Genomic DNA, 15,134 nt, shown 5'->3' on the forward strand with positions numbered 1-15,134 from the left:
GTTTCTTAAAACTAAAACAAATCATCCTTATTCAATAATTTATAAATAATAATTTCGCTACAATAAGATCACACAAAAAATATTTTTCGTAAATCGAGAGCGATTGGCGGGAAAAATTGCGCACATCCACCACGTCTGAAGGGCGCCTGCCGTATGCGACGCGTCTCCCGCGCAGGGCCGACTAGGATTATTTTACCCAAATGTGAATTTTTCATAAAGAATGTCGAAATACAATAAAATACGTTTCGAAAGTGTATCATATATATATTCTCTATTATTAAATGTAAGATTTACTTTCATGGTTGCACAGGTAAAGAAGTTGATACACGATCTTAAATGAAGCTACTATTGTATAAGATTCGTGTATTTATCGTAATAAACGATTATTTTAATAAATAACTCTAAATAACTAAAGACCATTAACCAAACTATTGTACATATTTTTTTGAAAATTTTGTGATGTCATTTGTAGGACTAGATAGGTGTTGAATAACAATACTTTCAAAGGAATAATGGCGGCAGGCCCTTAACACGCTGTTGTTATTCAGACGTTAATAGTTATATTTTTTTTATAAGCCTTTATCTCCACTTGGAGGAAGTTAATAAAATCCAAAATTGCATGCACATTGAAAAACAAGACGGAAAAAAATATATATAAAATAATTAGCTATTGGTATTTTTTTATCAATCCCCAAAGTCACGATACTTAAAATTCAAATTACATATAATATGGATTATGGTTATTAATTGAAATTAGTCAATAGAGTGGCAATGCATGACGTGGTTTGTAATACTATTCCAAAAAATTAGACTTTATACTTTGATTTATCTAAGATGTTTTACACCTTTATTTCCTGTTATTTCCCAAAGCCACCATACTCCAAACTTCATAGTCGCTGATCGTCCCTCCCTGTGTTGGGGACAATACGCAGAGAAACTTTCAGCTTTTATAAAATAATACGGTCTGACACGTGCTGGCTCTTTATCCATAATCACCATGGTAGATTGCAGTTAATTTTATACCTGTCTAAAGTTAAAAAATCACATGAGAGTAGTTTTAGGTTTTTCATTTTGTAAAACTCTGGGTCTCTTGGGTCCCTCGTGTTCATTACGCTGCAGTTGCCGCTATCCTCCTCGAAGTTTTCCCTAGACACTGCATAATATATACCTACTGTAGGCAACGATAAACACGCGCGAGCGTTGTTTAATTCCAACTTGTAACTACGGGGTGTTTACGGGTGTGTACGGGTTGTCCCACCGATTGCATTCCACAATGGCACAATTGGCACAAGCTTTACGCTTAATTGGAGGGGAAAAGGGAGTATTAATCATGATTAGCATGGCTAAAATATTCTTTAAAAAAAAATGGCTAATGGTACCGTTACAGTACCTACTACATATATTTTGGTACTTACGACTGAAACAGTTATTTTTCTGCACTGTTTTATTACTTTCTGTGTCATACCTATATTATTTTAATACTCAGCATGACCATCAATTTACATTAGTGTCTTGCCAAAATTTTCGTCACAGACAAATTGAAATATTTTCAGAATATTAAGCACATCGATCATAAACAGGCATAGTTCACTATATCATAAAAGGTGGTGTCACTCATCGTAACTCAGTTACACGCTTGTTTACAGCTGAAACGGCAAATATTCACTCGACGTAACGATCCCAGACACTACCTATACAATATACATATTCGACAAGGCCAGTGAATATTTTACACGTCAACGTAAACGGCTGAGGCACCAAATCCGAGCGTTTGCGTAAGGCGTCTCGGTAAATCCCGTGGGATCCAATTTTCGCAGCCGGCTCCTTCGTGCCTACCTAAGCTTGCAGATACACGTTTTATGCCTCGCATTCTGATTCACTTTGGCCGCAATAAAAGAACTGAGATTTTGGCTTTGTACACTGGTAGCACTATTTTGGCAGGTCGTAGCGGTTTTATTTACCACTTGATTACGGTAGAATTTGGCGCTTGAGATTCTTTAATGCGTCTATGCTTGGTTTTGCTGAGATACCTTTGTGTAATAGAGATTTATTCTGTTGGAACTAACCAGTCGTAGGAGTATTGGGCAACCAGTCGTACGACAGATGATTTTTAGAACCGAAAAATTCTGGTATAGCGACCGCGTAAAAGTAAACGGACTAAGCGCCCCTCAGATCATTGAACTCGATATCAAGAGGGTTGGAGGAAGTAGCTGAATGAGTAGGCTAGATTTGATTTCGGTGCACTCATTTAGGAAGGTCTATGTCGAATAGTTGATTCTACAGGTTTATGTGATGATGTTCATCGATTAGTCGATATTATGTATGGATATGAAAATTCGAAAACTTATTTCGATCCTAGGACAAATAATACAAGTGAGACAAAAAGGTTCGTTTAGGTTTTAAAACTGCGGCTTCGAAGCTACAATACTCATGTTCGGTGACAAAAAATATAACGAACAAACAACTCGTTCGTAGGTAAGTAGAGTTATTCGAAAAAGTTTTAATGGATACAGAATTTTACCGGCTTTAATTTTGTACCTTTTATCAAGTAATATAGCTTCCATTTCATACTGCACGGTATGTTATATGAAATGACGCGGATACGAAATTCGTTGCTTATAACGTCGGAAACGACCTTCATTGTTAACACTGAATCAAATTACTGCTTTTCTGATGGAAATCTGATTTTTTGTTGGGTAACGCATAATTTTTCGTTTCATTATTCTATACATTTATTATAGTTGTAAACGAGTTATAGGCTATAAAGTTACTTTAATATCGCCTTAACCATGGGAGCTTTTTATTTGGAAAAGTAAATGAAAAACGATTTTAATAATAATATTGTGATGATTAGGTACAATAATATATTTTGTTATAAATTGTGTTTTGGTAAACAATAAGTCCAGATTTCAAATCGTTTGGATCTAATTAAATACGATCTGTGTATTTTTATTTAGCTAATCATTTTTAGATATTTATTATTTTGCTTTATTATTTTCTTGGCAGACATAGTTAGTGTTTTAAGGTTAAGTTTTTTAAATAAAATAGTATAACGATAAAGCCTTCGCGTTGGCGAAGGTTTTTGAAAGAGCGCGCGGAAATTCTCTGATTTTCCGACGCAAAAGAAGCCTATGTCCGTTCCCGGCATGTAAAACTCTCTACCTTTCGTGAATATTGGTTAAACGGATGGGCCATGAAAACGTACCAGGCAAACAGACAGACAGAGAAACGCGCATTTATAGTAAGTATTAGTATGGATATGGATATTGTAGACTTGGCTGAAAATTCCAACTGATGCTATGATATTGCGGTCTAAGCTGGAGCGCGCTTGTGCAGAAGGCTATTCACTCCTGATTTGAATTTACCTGTAGTATTTACGAGCATGACTCCGATTTGTTTAACCTTTTTATAAATATCGACTTTCCATTTGATCAAGAGCCTTATATAAAAGGTCATCATATAGTGAAAAGTTATACAACAGTGACTGTTGAAAAACAAACAGTTTCATATCGTGTGGATCAGCTGCATACAGTTTCCGGTGTGCGGTGTGAATCCATTATGAAGGCAAACATTACCGTGATTACGGACCGCAGCTATTATTCTAACGAGAACATTTTTTATATATTATTTTTTAAACTTGTTTTACTATTTAAAGCTCCATTTATATGCTAATATGTTATCTCAAGAACAAAATATTATACCTACGCTTAATTAATTACTGGTGTAATACCTATTTTTGCATAGCAAGATTTTTATATTATTATTGCGTTTGCCTGCATTATTTTATCATCATCATCAACAATATCCACCGATAGACGTCCATTGCTGGTTATAGTACACAGTAGTCTGTTGTAGAGACTTTCACGCGTAACAATTTTGCGCCGCACCTAAATCCATTTTTATAAAATTAATTAACTAGATCCACATAGTAAATCTATGTGTGTTTGCATATTATCCATACCTATTAACATTGGAAAGTACTCGTATGTCTGTCTGTTACCTTTTCACGGCCCATCCGTTAAACCGATTTTGGCGAAATCTGAGATAGCTTGCATCCTGGAGTCGGATTCTAGCTAGTTTTCATCCGGGAAAATTAAAGAGTTCCCACGGGGTTTTCACAAAAATCTAAATCCACACGAACGAACTCTTTGTCATCATCCAGTTGTCCAATAAAATGATAATAATGAATTGTTCTGAAATCTGGATTTGGCGATATTATATTTGAAATTGATTTAAACTAATAAATGATTTAGTATCAATGTATATTAACTATCTACCAAAATATGATATTTTTAATTAGGTATGCTAAAATATGTACGCGTGTACTGAGGCAGCTGTTTGGCCGGCATTCATTGTTGGCACACACTGCCCCATATTGAATAACACGTTATGAGCTTACATTTTATTGGATAGCTTTTACTTTAATCCCTCTGATTGTGTAAATACTCGGATCGGATTACATTCGTTGATTGTGCTGTGTTGATTTTAATATGGGATGGAGAAATGGTGGCCGCAATGAAAGCACGCATCTGCATAATGTGTTTTTGTTTGTTTTATGCGGTGTTTGCACTTATTTGCAAAGCGTTTAATTTATTAATAACGATCAAATTCAAATTCAAAATGTTTTTATTCAATTAGACTTTTACAAGTTCTTTCGAATCGTCAAAAGCATCTACCACTGGTTCGGAATGCCTTTCCTACCGAGAAGAACCAGCAAGAAACTCGGCGGTTGCTCTTTTCAAAGATTTGATATACAATATTATGCCATGTATAAAAGCAATTGAAGTCCTGCGCATTGCTGGAGCGAATCGAAGTTCAAATCCACGCTTTTTTATCATTTACATAATCTTCGATAGTATAATATGCTTTTCTCAAGAGCATATTTTTAATAGATTTTTTGAACCTGTGTAAAGGCAAGTCCAAAATTGACTGAGGAATTTTGTTATAGAAGATTATACCCATTCCCACAATCCGTCCGTGTCCGAAAGTGGAAGTGGATCCGTCCACTTCCACTTTGATCAAGTAAGTCCTATTCTCTTTAGGGACTATCTTTAGCTTCAACTCAGTTTTGACATAAGCTTCCTTCTTTGGCATTGTTATTTCTCATAAATCTGGGTATAAATATGAAATACTACAAGGTAATGCCATATACTTCATATACTAGGTATCGTCCGCGAATTTATGTAGATATTAAGTACTAAGTAGTCATTTTCATCGTGAAAAAGTGATAGAAAACAAAGAAAATTAGAAATAACTTTAATTGAAAAAAAAAAACAACATTAAAATGATTAGCTTAGTGCAATATAATTTCTTACAGCAGCGGTTATAAAGCGGTTTAGTAATATCATCGCAGTGAAAGGCACCCGCTGTGGCGACCTAGCTACGCAGTTCTAGCATCATCTATATTTATGCCTTAGATTTCATTACGGATCTCAAATATAATAAAAAAAAAACACGGGAATTAGCAAATACGTTCAAGGGATTTTGCCTAATGTTTTACGTTAAAGAGTTTCATGTATATTTGCGTGTCTATTTACTCGTTACTTCTAGATGCATCAACTAGGTAGGAACTTACCGAATGGAACCAAGTATAGATGCTACCTTGAGAAGAACGATTCCTCGAGAATTAAGAAATCCTAAACCCACGCAATCGCTGGAAAAAGCTAGCAGTTACCTCTTATACCTATACAATTATGAGAAGCTGTGATAGCCTAGTGGTTAGGAACTTAGGACGTCCGCCTTCTATTCGAAGGTCGGGGGCTCGATCACGGGCACGGATTTCTAACTTTTCGGAGTTATGTGCGTTTTAAAGTAAATATCACTTGCTTTAACGTTGAAGGAAAATATCTTGTGGAAACCTGCATGCCTGAGAGTTGATAATATCCATAATGTTGGCCACTTGGCCAGCGTGGTAGACTGTCTCTTTTCATTCCGAGAGGAGACTTGTCCTCTGTAGTGAGCCGCCGATTGGTTGATCATGAAGATGATGACGATATATGTAGGTATATCTAAAGAAATGATCAATTCAGAATAAAAGTTTCGGCTCGAAAACCTCGCAATAACCTACTTAACTTATGAAAATGTTTATGGAGACAAAAAGATTTCAACAGTTTTGTAACAATTCATAGATAGATGGGATGGAGTATTTTTATTCAAACAGATTAAAAGTTTTGTCTTCCTACAACTTTAAGTAAGAAATGCTACGAGTACGGGTAGAGCAATTTGTGTATAATGAATAATCAAGGAGCAATCATGCAAAACGTAAGCAAAAAGCATGAAATCGAATATTTTTAGATTGAATAGATATTGGAATAGCCAAACGGATTTGTCTGTAGGTACCAAAATAAGTTCTGCTACGGTGCTCTTTACCTACCGAACTTTTCCACTTGAGTTTAGAAATCTAAGTTGTTAAAAGCTTGTAAAAGGTAGGTATATAGTTCCTTTATTTCGTGTGTTCTAGAGGCTTAGTCAGAGAACCAGGGCAAAGAACAAAATAATCCTTGGATAGTTTGGAATGATTTGTTAGTTTTGACCGCCTCCACACAATACGTCGTTCTTTTATAACTCGCTCCGTAACTCAAAAAGTATTTCAACTAACATAGCAATAGTAAAAGTACGAACTTTTAGCGGAAAATACGAGCCAAGTTTCCCGCTTTACCTTGTTTAAAGGCTTGGATAGACACAACGTTTCACGGCAGTGACCGCGACGCTGTCAAATGCGTCTTTTTTATTTTATTCAGGTTCTTGACTACAATCTCATCTGGTGGTAAGTGATGATGCAGTCTAAGATAGATGCGGGCTGATGAAAGTTGTATTGTAATTTGTAATGTAACGGATTTCTTTGCAATGGCATTCATACGAAGGCTGCCTCTCTACCTAAGGGGAGCGAAGGGGAGATGTGTTCAATCAGCCAATTTGAGATTTTTCACGTCATCTATTAATAATCTGATTTGTCGACTGAATACAATTCCTCTCCGCTCCGCTTAGGGGGAAAGGCAAAGGAGCACGCCTACGAGCTTCGGTGCTCTTGCTCTACAGTTTGACTTACTTCATATAGCTCCTTATAATACAAATCGCACATGCGTTCAGAATAACGTTTCGCCGTACTGTTGCTTCCGCGTTTTGTGTATGATAAGGCCTGGTGGAAATTTTGGGTAGGAATTGCCCGAGACTAACCTGGTTTTAACTCCTTCGATAGACCTGGATATTCTTCGATGCACTGCACTGGTTTTCAAATAACTTCACTTTTCCACCATAGTCAATTTTTATTGAATGAGATGATATCCGTGAGTCATGGCGGAAGCGACTGATGCGCCGAGGCTGATGCTGAAATAAGTACCTACTGAATACTGAAAAATCTAGCGCGTCGTGAGTCGGCCGTACGCATCACGCTTGTGGCTCGGAAGCGGCGCCATACATTAGCAGTGTTTAGTATGGTCGCATCAGTCGCGCCGAAAGTCTTCAAAGCCTACCTTTAAAAAAAATTACAGTCCCGTCGGTCGCCTTCACAGACACGATAAAATGTACATGCTCCGCTTTCCTTCTATATTTTATTTTAAAAGGGTGAAATAAGACGGCATTACCTAAAGAGAATATTCAATTAGAGGCTCCTTTCAGATTTATGCAATAGAAAGGGAGCTGTTCGAACTTTTTTTTTCGCTGAGCGCTCTTTGTGTTTTGCTTCGTTGTGTTCGTTTTGCGTTGACATTTTTAAACAAGCCCTTACAGTCATCTCATAGTTCATAATTTCACGAAATTGTTAGCAATCACAATGGACCTCCGTATCAAAAGAAGTTAGTGTTTTTATAGAATACGTATTTTGTGTTTTCATGAAGCGCAGACGGCGAGACCAAACCGAACAATGTTCCAAAAATATTTAATATTATCAAACAGGACTTAATTAAGCTCCAAAAAGCACACAAAAGCTTTCATTACTTCTATTTACTTTAAATTATTATCTGTCCACACAAAAATAAAACGTTTTAAAATTACCCTAGAACAGTGTAATTACCCTAAAGGGGACATTACTGCTGGCGCTTGTATTTAATTAAAACCATTTTATTCCTACGATAGCACTTATCTTAACCTAAATTTAAGGCACTCATAGCGCTTTGGCGTGGTTTTTGATGTCTTTGGTCGTGAACCCGTTAAATCTTTTATCGGCAGTTATGCTCGGCAGGCAAAAGAGCCTCGTTTATATTTCATCTAACCTAGTTGAACGTTTGCTCTTACATTATAAATTTTCTCCATAAGAGCTTTTGAGATCTACATTAAAATTTTGGTAGCGAAAGCAAAACTGTAGAGGTTAAAATCACGTTAGAATATATTGAGGCTAAGATAACTTTGGACTAACAAAGGTAGAGACCGCTTTGGAGTGTACTATCACTAGGTATAAGTCACATTCGGACCACCTGCAAATATATAATGTAGGGCAACGAGCAGGTGTGATACTCATACAAAATCGGTGACAGAAAATACTCATATGTCAAAATACATTTTTTTTTTCCCTCTCTCGTCTGGCTTTATAAAGATTAGCCAATGTTAAGTTTGTAGTTTTTTGTAGCAAGTTAGTTAAACTATACAAGTATGGACCCCGTCTGTGTCGGCGCTCGCCGACATACGCACGGCACCCCCTTAGAGCGCTTTTCAGTCAGTTTTAACAAAAAAAAACACTCCAAAAAGGCAGAGCACGCCCACCAGCTAACACCAACACAGACAAAGTCCCAAATACATTATTAGAATATTAGACGAAGTAGTGGTGTACGGAAAAACTCAAGTCACGAGTAACCTGAATTATTGTAAACTGTGTAAATATTTTTCTTAAATAAATAAATAATTATTATTCATATACTTTTTACTCTCACGCCCATGTACAAAATAAATACATAATATAAAAGCCGAAAGGCTATTATTATTAAGTAAAAATCAAGAAGCCAATTAGTGAAAATGAAATTACACGTATGGGTACTTTCACACAGAAAATTCCTCCTTTTACTGAGTACGTTTAAATCACATCTCTTTTCGTTTTAAACATCCCTCTACAGATTTATTTAAGTAACGCTTTCCGCCTGAGTGCAGAGACGTTAGAGAGAAAATAAACAGTCTTGAGGAAGGTTCTTAGAAACTGAAATAATGCAAGACAATAATAATGTAAAGAGCTGATGGTAGTAATTTTTATATGATTTTATCGTCAGACAGACTATTTATACTAACATTATAAAAAAGTAAAGTTTGTAACTTTGTTTGTAATCTCTGGAACTACTGAACCGATTTTGAAAATTCTTTCACCAGTAGAAAGCTACAATATTCCTGAGTGACATAGGCTATATTGTTTAAATAGAGATCCCTACGAAAATCGTAATAAAATACCCGTACGAAGGCGCGGCGCGGGTCGCTAGTATTTTATGAAAGTCAAGGAAACAAAACATGCAAATTGAAATATTTACTTTCATCATAGATGCCTGTCTACCGTCGTAACCAAACGCGATTGCACGGTCATTGCAATTCGCATTTCAAGTATGTGAGAAATCTTTGAACCAGTCGTATTTTTAACCCCCGACCCAAAAAGAGGGGTGTTATGTTTGACGTGTGTATCTGTCTGTGGCATCGTGGCTCCTAAACTAATGAACCGATTTTAATTTAGTTTTTTTTTTGTGTGAAAGACGGCTTGATCGAGAGTGTTCTTAGCTATAATCCAAGAAAATCGGTTCAGCCGTTTGAAAGTTATCAGCTCTTTTCTAGTTACTGTAACCTTCACTTGTCGGGGGTGTTATAAATTTTTAATTTACACTTGTTGCATAGGTATTATACGATATAGAACTCAAAATCATCTGAGAAACTGGCTGACTGATTGAAATATTATTATCCACTTCCCAACGTACCTACCTGAACCCACATCATAAGCAGCTGAATCTAGAAACTAAAGTTTTGCACGTAGGCTCTCTCCTCTCTAATCCCAGTCTAAGTTTACTCATCCTAAGGATTTTGAGAAATTTCAACGGGATCTACAAGTCACCGGCATTCGTTATTTAGGTAGTTTTTGTTCTTCATGGAACTACACTATTGTTTTCATTGATATTGAAATACCGTCTAAAGTACCATTAGCTCTTCAACTATAAAGTATCCTGCTGACACAAAGTACGCCTACTTGTTGAAGGATTCCATGACCTAATGGGTGTCTGTTAAGTGACAACAGCTTTGAATGAGTTCATATTATTGACTGTTACAATTGGAATGGTTGTAGTATTTCAGTAACATCACACCTTTTAACAAAGTACATAATTCTGAATATTCATTAGAGAAGATCAGATAGTTTGTTAGGTTAGGTTGGTAGGATATTAGGGTATAAGTACTAATATGGAATATTAAAGTCTACAATTTGGTTCCATAGTAGGTACAATAAAGTTATATATTATGATAAAGCCCCAGCGTTTAGTTGGTCTTAATATGTATGTATCATACTCATCTTTTTGCAGTTTATTTCCCCAAATCCTTATGTTATCTAGGGGAGCCAACCGTAAACTGGACTTGCAAATTTTAACATGACTTTATGACTCCCTTTTCGTCATAAATGGAAAATTAATTTATGAATGTAACGTAAACTGGAACGTAGTCGCGTCACTTCACCGCTCTCGCTCTGACAGGTCTATGCCTGTCAGTCACTATCGATGGCTAAATTAACTCTCGTTGTGGTGCCAACATAGTGATTTCACTTTACAACGTACATTGTGTTATAATTTTGTGTATTCGGTCTCTCTGTGCGTCTGTGCGCTCTTTAAAAAGGCGCATTTGGAACTCCTAGTCCCTTTATAAGTTTGTTAATCAACTTACATGAATATTTTTTTCATCTAAGAAAGTTATTCAAAACTCACCCTAATTATAAAAGTATATTTTTATATCTATGAGTTATAATAACGTCAAGAAGAAAATAACTCTTCGAGGCTTATGATGGATAACAGCGAAACACTTTATTTACTCGTATCTAATTTATTAGAAGCAGATGTGTCTCAACAAAGTTAACGTTCGCTCTGAATTTTACTTCCATCCTTTGAAGTGTACAGGAGCTGAAGCAGCTATTTACTCTCTGTTTGCTCGTCTAAACTTAATACAAGTTTAATATGGCATTTATTGCTATTCACATTATTTGTACTCATTCATTTTTGTCTCGACTTTGTTCTTAATGAGTAGGTATAAAGTTAGATGCGTTCTTCGAATGCGTTCTGGAAACATTTTATTCTTGAAATATTGTTTTCTGGTGATACCATTTTTACCCCCAAACGTTTTCAAAATTAGACCATTTTGGTCTCATTAGATTCAGTGCACCTTAAACCAGGCTCGTACGTTTTATTTTAGTTTAGTTACATTTAAAAAAAATACTCAAGAAAGATTTTAGGTCAAAAATATGGATATTTAGACGCTAGGTAACTTTTAACATGAGCAATATTTCTTTAAAATTAAAAACTACGAGCATAGTTCTTCATTATACCTATCTACAACTTTTCTAAATATTATGAAAATTGGACTACATTTACGGGGAGAAAAACGTTATCCTTTTTTGAATGAAAAGGAGATCATTATTTTTGGGCCTTTTCTGAATGTGCCGGCCAACGAAAAAAAATGGTACGGATCGTTAGAACTAGCCATTTGGAGTAATAGTTAATATGGCAGAAAAGTTGTAGGATTCTTCTGAACCAAGATATACAGGGTCGAAGATTCGTCATTTTCATACATTTTATTGATTTCTAAAAGTGCTGGGAAACATAAAATAATGTTAGATATTGCTAGAACTAATGATTTGAAGCAATTGTCATTATGACGCGAAGGCTGTGGGGCCATTATATGTCGTGTTATACAAGGTATACAAAAAATGAATATACTTTGTATAATTAATTGTAACCGATTTTATGATTTTGTTACTGTTCTGATTGTTTTAGACGAATTTGAATACACGTACAATTATTTTGACTCCCATGAAGTGCTGGATCAGCTGCAATGTGGACAAAATTCGTTTATACATACCTGGATTGTATGCGGCCTTGTAATACTAGGTGATCTCATCCAGCCATCTCCCAAACTTCTGCCACTGGGATATCTCCGGCGAGCTCTGTGATGAATGCACCATTTGGTTCTAAGTACTGTTCACCATAGTAACTACGGGCCTTCTTCAGTCGATAGCTGCCCAAAGCAACCTGCGTCGATTCTTCTGTGAATCTAGGAAAGTCATTGAACGGAGGATGTCGGCTTCCATAGCCTAGAAATGAGCTCTTCTTCTATTATAATGATTGTGTGTGATAACAAGTTCTGCTAAACTGTTTTGCGCATTGACCAGTTCATGGATTTTGTCCAGGAAATCACGTCTGTAGTACACGTTATTGTCTATCAGAACATGATAGCTGTTTAGCGATGTTACCGCGATCCTGAAATAATCGATCACGTTACTTAATGCCCGGTCACTCTGATCAATCCTGAGCAAACGAAAATCTCTTTTAAAGCAATTGTTCATCACTTTCACCATCCAGCGGCAAATGTTAACAAGCTTAGATTTATTGGTTGGCCAGTAATTAGCTGGGTTTCATTTAAATGTTTTGTTTCTAGCATTTGTGTCACATAACCGCATGCCTCAAGAAAGAAAGGCTATCTATAAAGGGCATGTACAGACAGATACAGGCATGTACATATATCTTCAGAAAAGCACTAATTACTTTATCCAGTGAAAATCATACCCTAACCACAAGTTCCGAAACCACTAAAAGCCTTTATATTTGTTGCGATGGAACAATAATCTACACGCTGCAGCAACTTTTAAATGATACCTTAAATGATATAGAAGATTTTTACTGGATTTTTATCTTAGTCCATGGTTTTAGAGATACCATAAACAATCTTGAGGTAATCTTTCTTTCTTGAGGTGTGCGGTTATGTGGCACAAATGCCAGTAACAAAACATCAGAAAAAAACCCAGCTAACTACTGACCAAGCCAATAAATCTAGACTTTTTACCATTTGCTGCTGGATAATGTAAATGATTAACGACCGCTTTGGAAGAGATTTTTGTTTACTCAGGGTTATTCAGGATTTGTAACCGGACATTAAGTAACATGATCGATAATTTCAGGATTTTGTCAGCATTGCTGAACGGCTATCATGTTCTGATAGACAACAACGTGCATGCACGTGATTTCCTTGACAAAATCCATGAACTGGTCAATGCGCAAAACAGTTTAGCAGAACTTGTTATCACACACAATAATTATAATAGAAGAAGAGCTCATTTCTAGGCTATGGAAGCCGACATCCTGCGTTCAATGACTTTCCTAGATTCACAGAAGAATCGACGCAGGTTGCTTTGGGCAGCTATCGACTGAAGAAGGCCGGTAGTTACTATGGTGAACAGTACTTATAACCAAATGGTGCATTCATCACAGAGCTCGCCGGAGATATCCCAGTGGCAGAAGTTTGGGAGATGGCTGGAGGAGATCACCTAGTATTACAAGGCCGCATACAATCCAGGTATGTATAAACGAATTTTGTCCACATTGCAGCTGATCCAGCACTTCGTGGGAGTCAAAATAATTGTACGTGTATTCAAATTCGTCTAAAACAATCAGAACAGTAACAAAATCATAAAATCGGTTACAATTAATTATACAAAGTATATTCATTTTTTGTATACCTTGTATAACACGACATATAATGGCCCCACAGCCTTCGCGTCATAATGACAATTGCTTCAAATCATTAGTTCTAGCAATATCTAACATTATTTCATGTTTCCCAGCACTTTTAGAAATCAATAAAATGTATGAAAATGACGAATCTTCGACCCTGTATATCTTGGTTCAGAACAATCCTACAACTTTTCTGCCATATTAACTATTACTCCAAATGGCTAGTTCTAACGATCCGTACCATTTTTTTTCGTTGGCCGGCACTTTCAGAAAAGGCCCAAAAATGTATGGAGCTAGAATGATCTCCTTTACGGCTAGACATTTTGGGAATTGACATTTTAGGAATTTTATTACGTGGAAGAAAGTACTTGGGCAGTCTAATTTTCAGTTAACTAACGATATTGATAAATAATTAAAAAAGTAATTACAATTCGAATTGCTTATTTATCATTTCAATCAACATTCGTTGGCTATCTGATTTGTAAAAACCGTAAATTCACAAAAATAATGTCCACTGACGAGTTAGACTAAATATTTTAAAATATTATGAAAACATCGTTTCATAAATAAAATAAGTATAATACTTTGACCTGACCCGAGATTTCTTCCTTTATCTACAACTTAGCTATAAACTGTTAGAAAAAAATATAAGAACCAAGCTCGTTGCATACTTTATGATACAAATAACGCCAAATAGAAGCACATTTTTCCTCTTAATATTACACATAACATATGAAATAGGTGTATTAAACTGACGGTGATTTATCCTAATGACATCTCCGAACCGGGGAGTTACAGTAAATCGTGGAGTTGATCCAGTAGTATAAATATTATGGACTAAGAGCCCAGGAGGGCCAGATCTTCGTTATTTTATAAAAGCTAAAAATACGCGGTGACCCCAACACAGAAAGAAACGATTAACGACTATGAAGACAGATAACAGATAACAAAAATGTATAAAATCTTTCGTTAAACTATAAATTCTAATTTTTTTTTCGGTATAGCACTTATTAGAAATCACGTCATGCATTGCCAGACACTAGTATGGTAGCAACCCCCTGCCAGACAGCCAATTTTAAAAGTTTAAGGGTATCTGACAGGCGGTTGTCACAGATCATGATACTAAGTGTCTGGCAATGCATGACATAATTTTTAATACTTATGTAGAAAATATAAAAAACTACACTTTATACTTTGACGTAAGATGTTTTTTATTACCTGTTATCTCCCAAAGCCACCATGATCCAAACCTCATAGTCGCTGATCGTTCCTCCCTGTATTGGGGACATACAATACGCAGAAAAACTTTAAGGTTTTATAAAATAACGGAGGTCTGGAACTCGCGGGCTCTCTCTTTATTATGGTATGGTGCAAACACGGAACGTCGCGTCGCGTGCCACCGCGCGCAAACAAATTATCACCAACGTTCATAGTCGACATAATATCTCAAATCTTGTCATTTATTTG

At 36.0% G+C, this 15,134-nt stretch overlaps 1 protein-coding gene and 1 long non-coding RNA gene across 2 annotated transcripts in view; one reads left to right on the forward strand and one right to left on the reverse strand.

Annotated features, from left to right (window-relative positions):
* Positions 1-15,134, forward strand: part of LOC123872156 — a 170,328-nt gene that overhangs the window by 80,630 nt on the left and 74,564 nt on the right. The gene's annotated exons all lie outside the window — the stretch shown is intronic.
* LOC123872158 lies at positions 795-15,011 on the reverse strand. Its single transcript, XR_006797419.1, has 2 exons — positions 14,886-15,011; positions 795-854 (listed from the first exon to the last, which is right to left on the reverse strand). It is a non-coding gene; the product is annotated as an uncharacterized LOC123872158 (long non-coding RNA).

The sequence above is a fragment of the Maniola jurtina genome, chromosome 14 (genome assembly GCF_905333055.1).
Source record: "Maniola jurtina chromosome 14, ilManJurt1.1, whole genome shotgun sequence".
NCBI classification, from domain to species: domain Eukaryota; kingdom Metazoa; phylum Arthropoda; class Insecta; order Lepidoptera; family Nymphalidae; genus Maniola; species Maniola jurtina.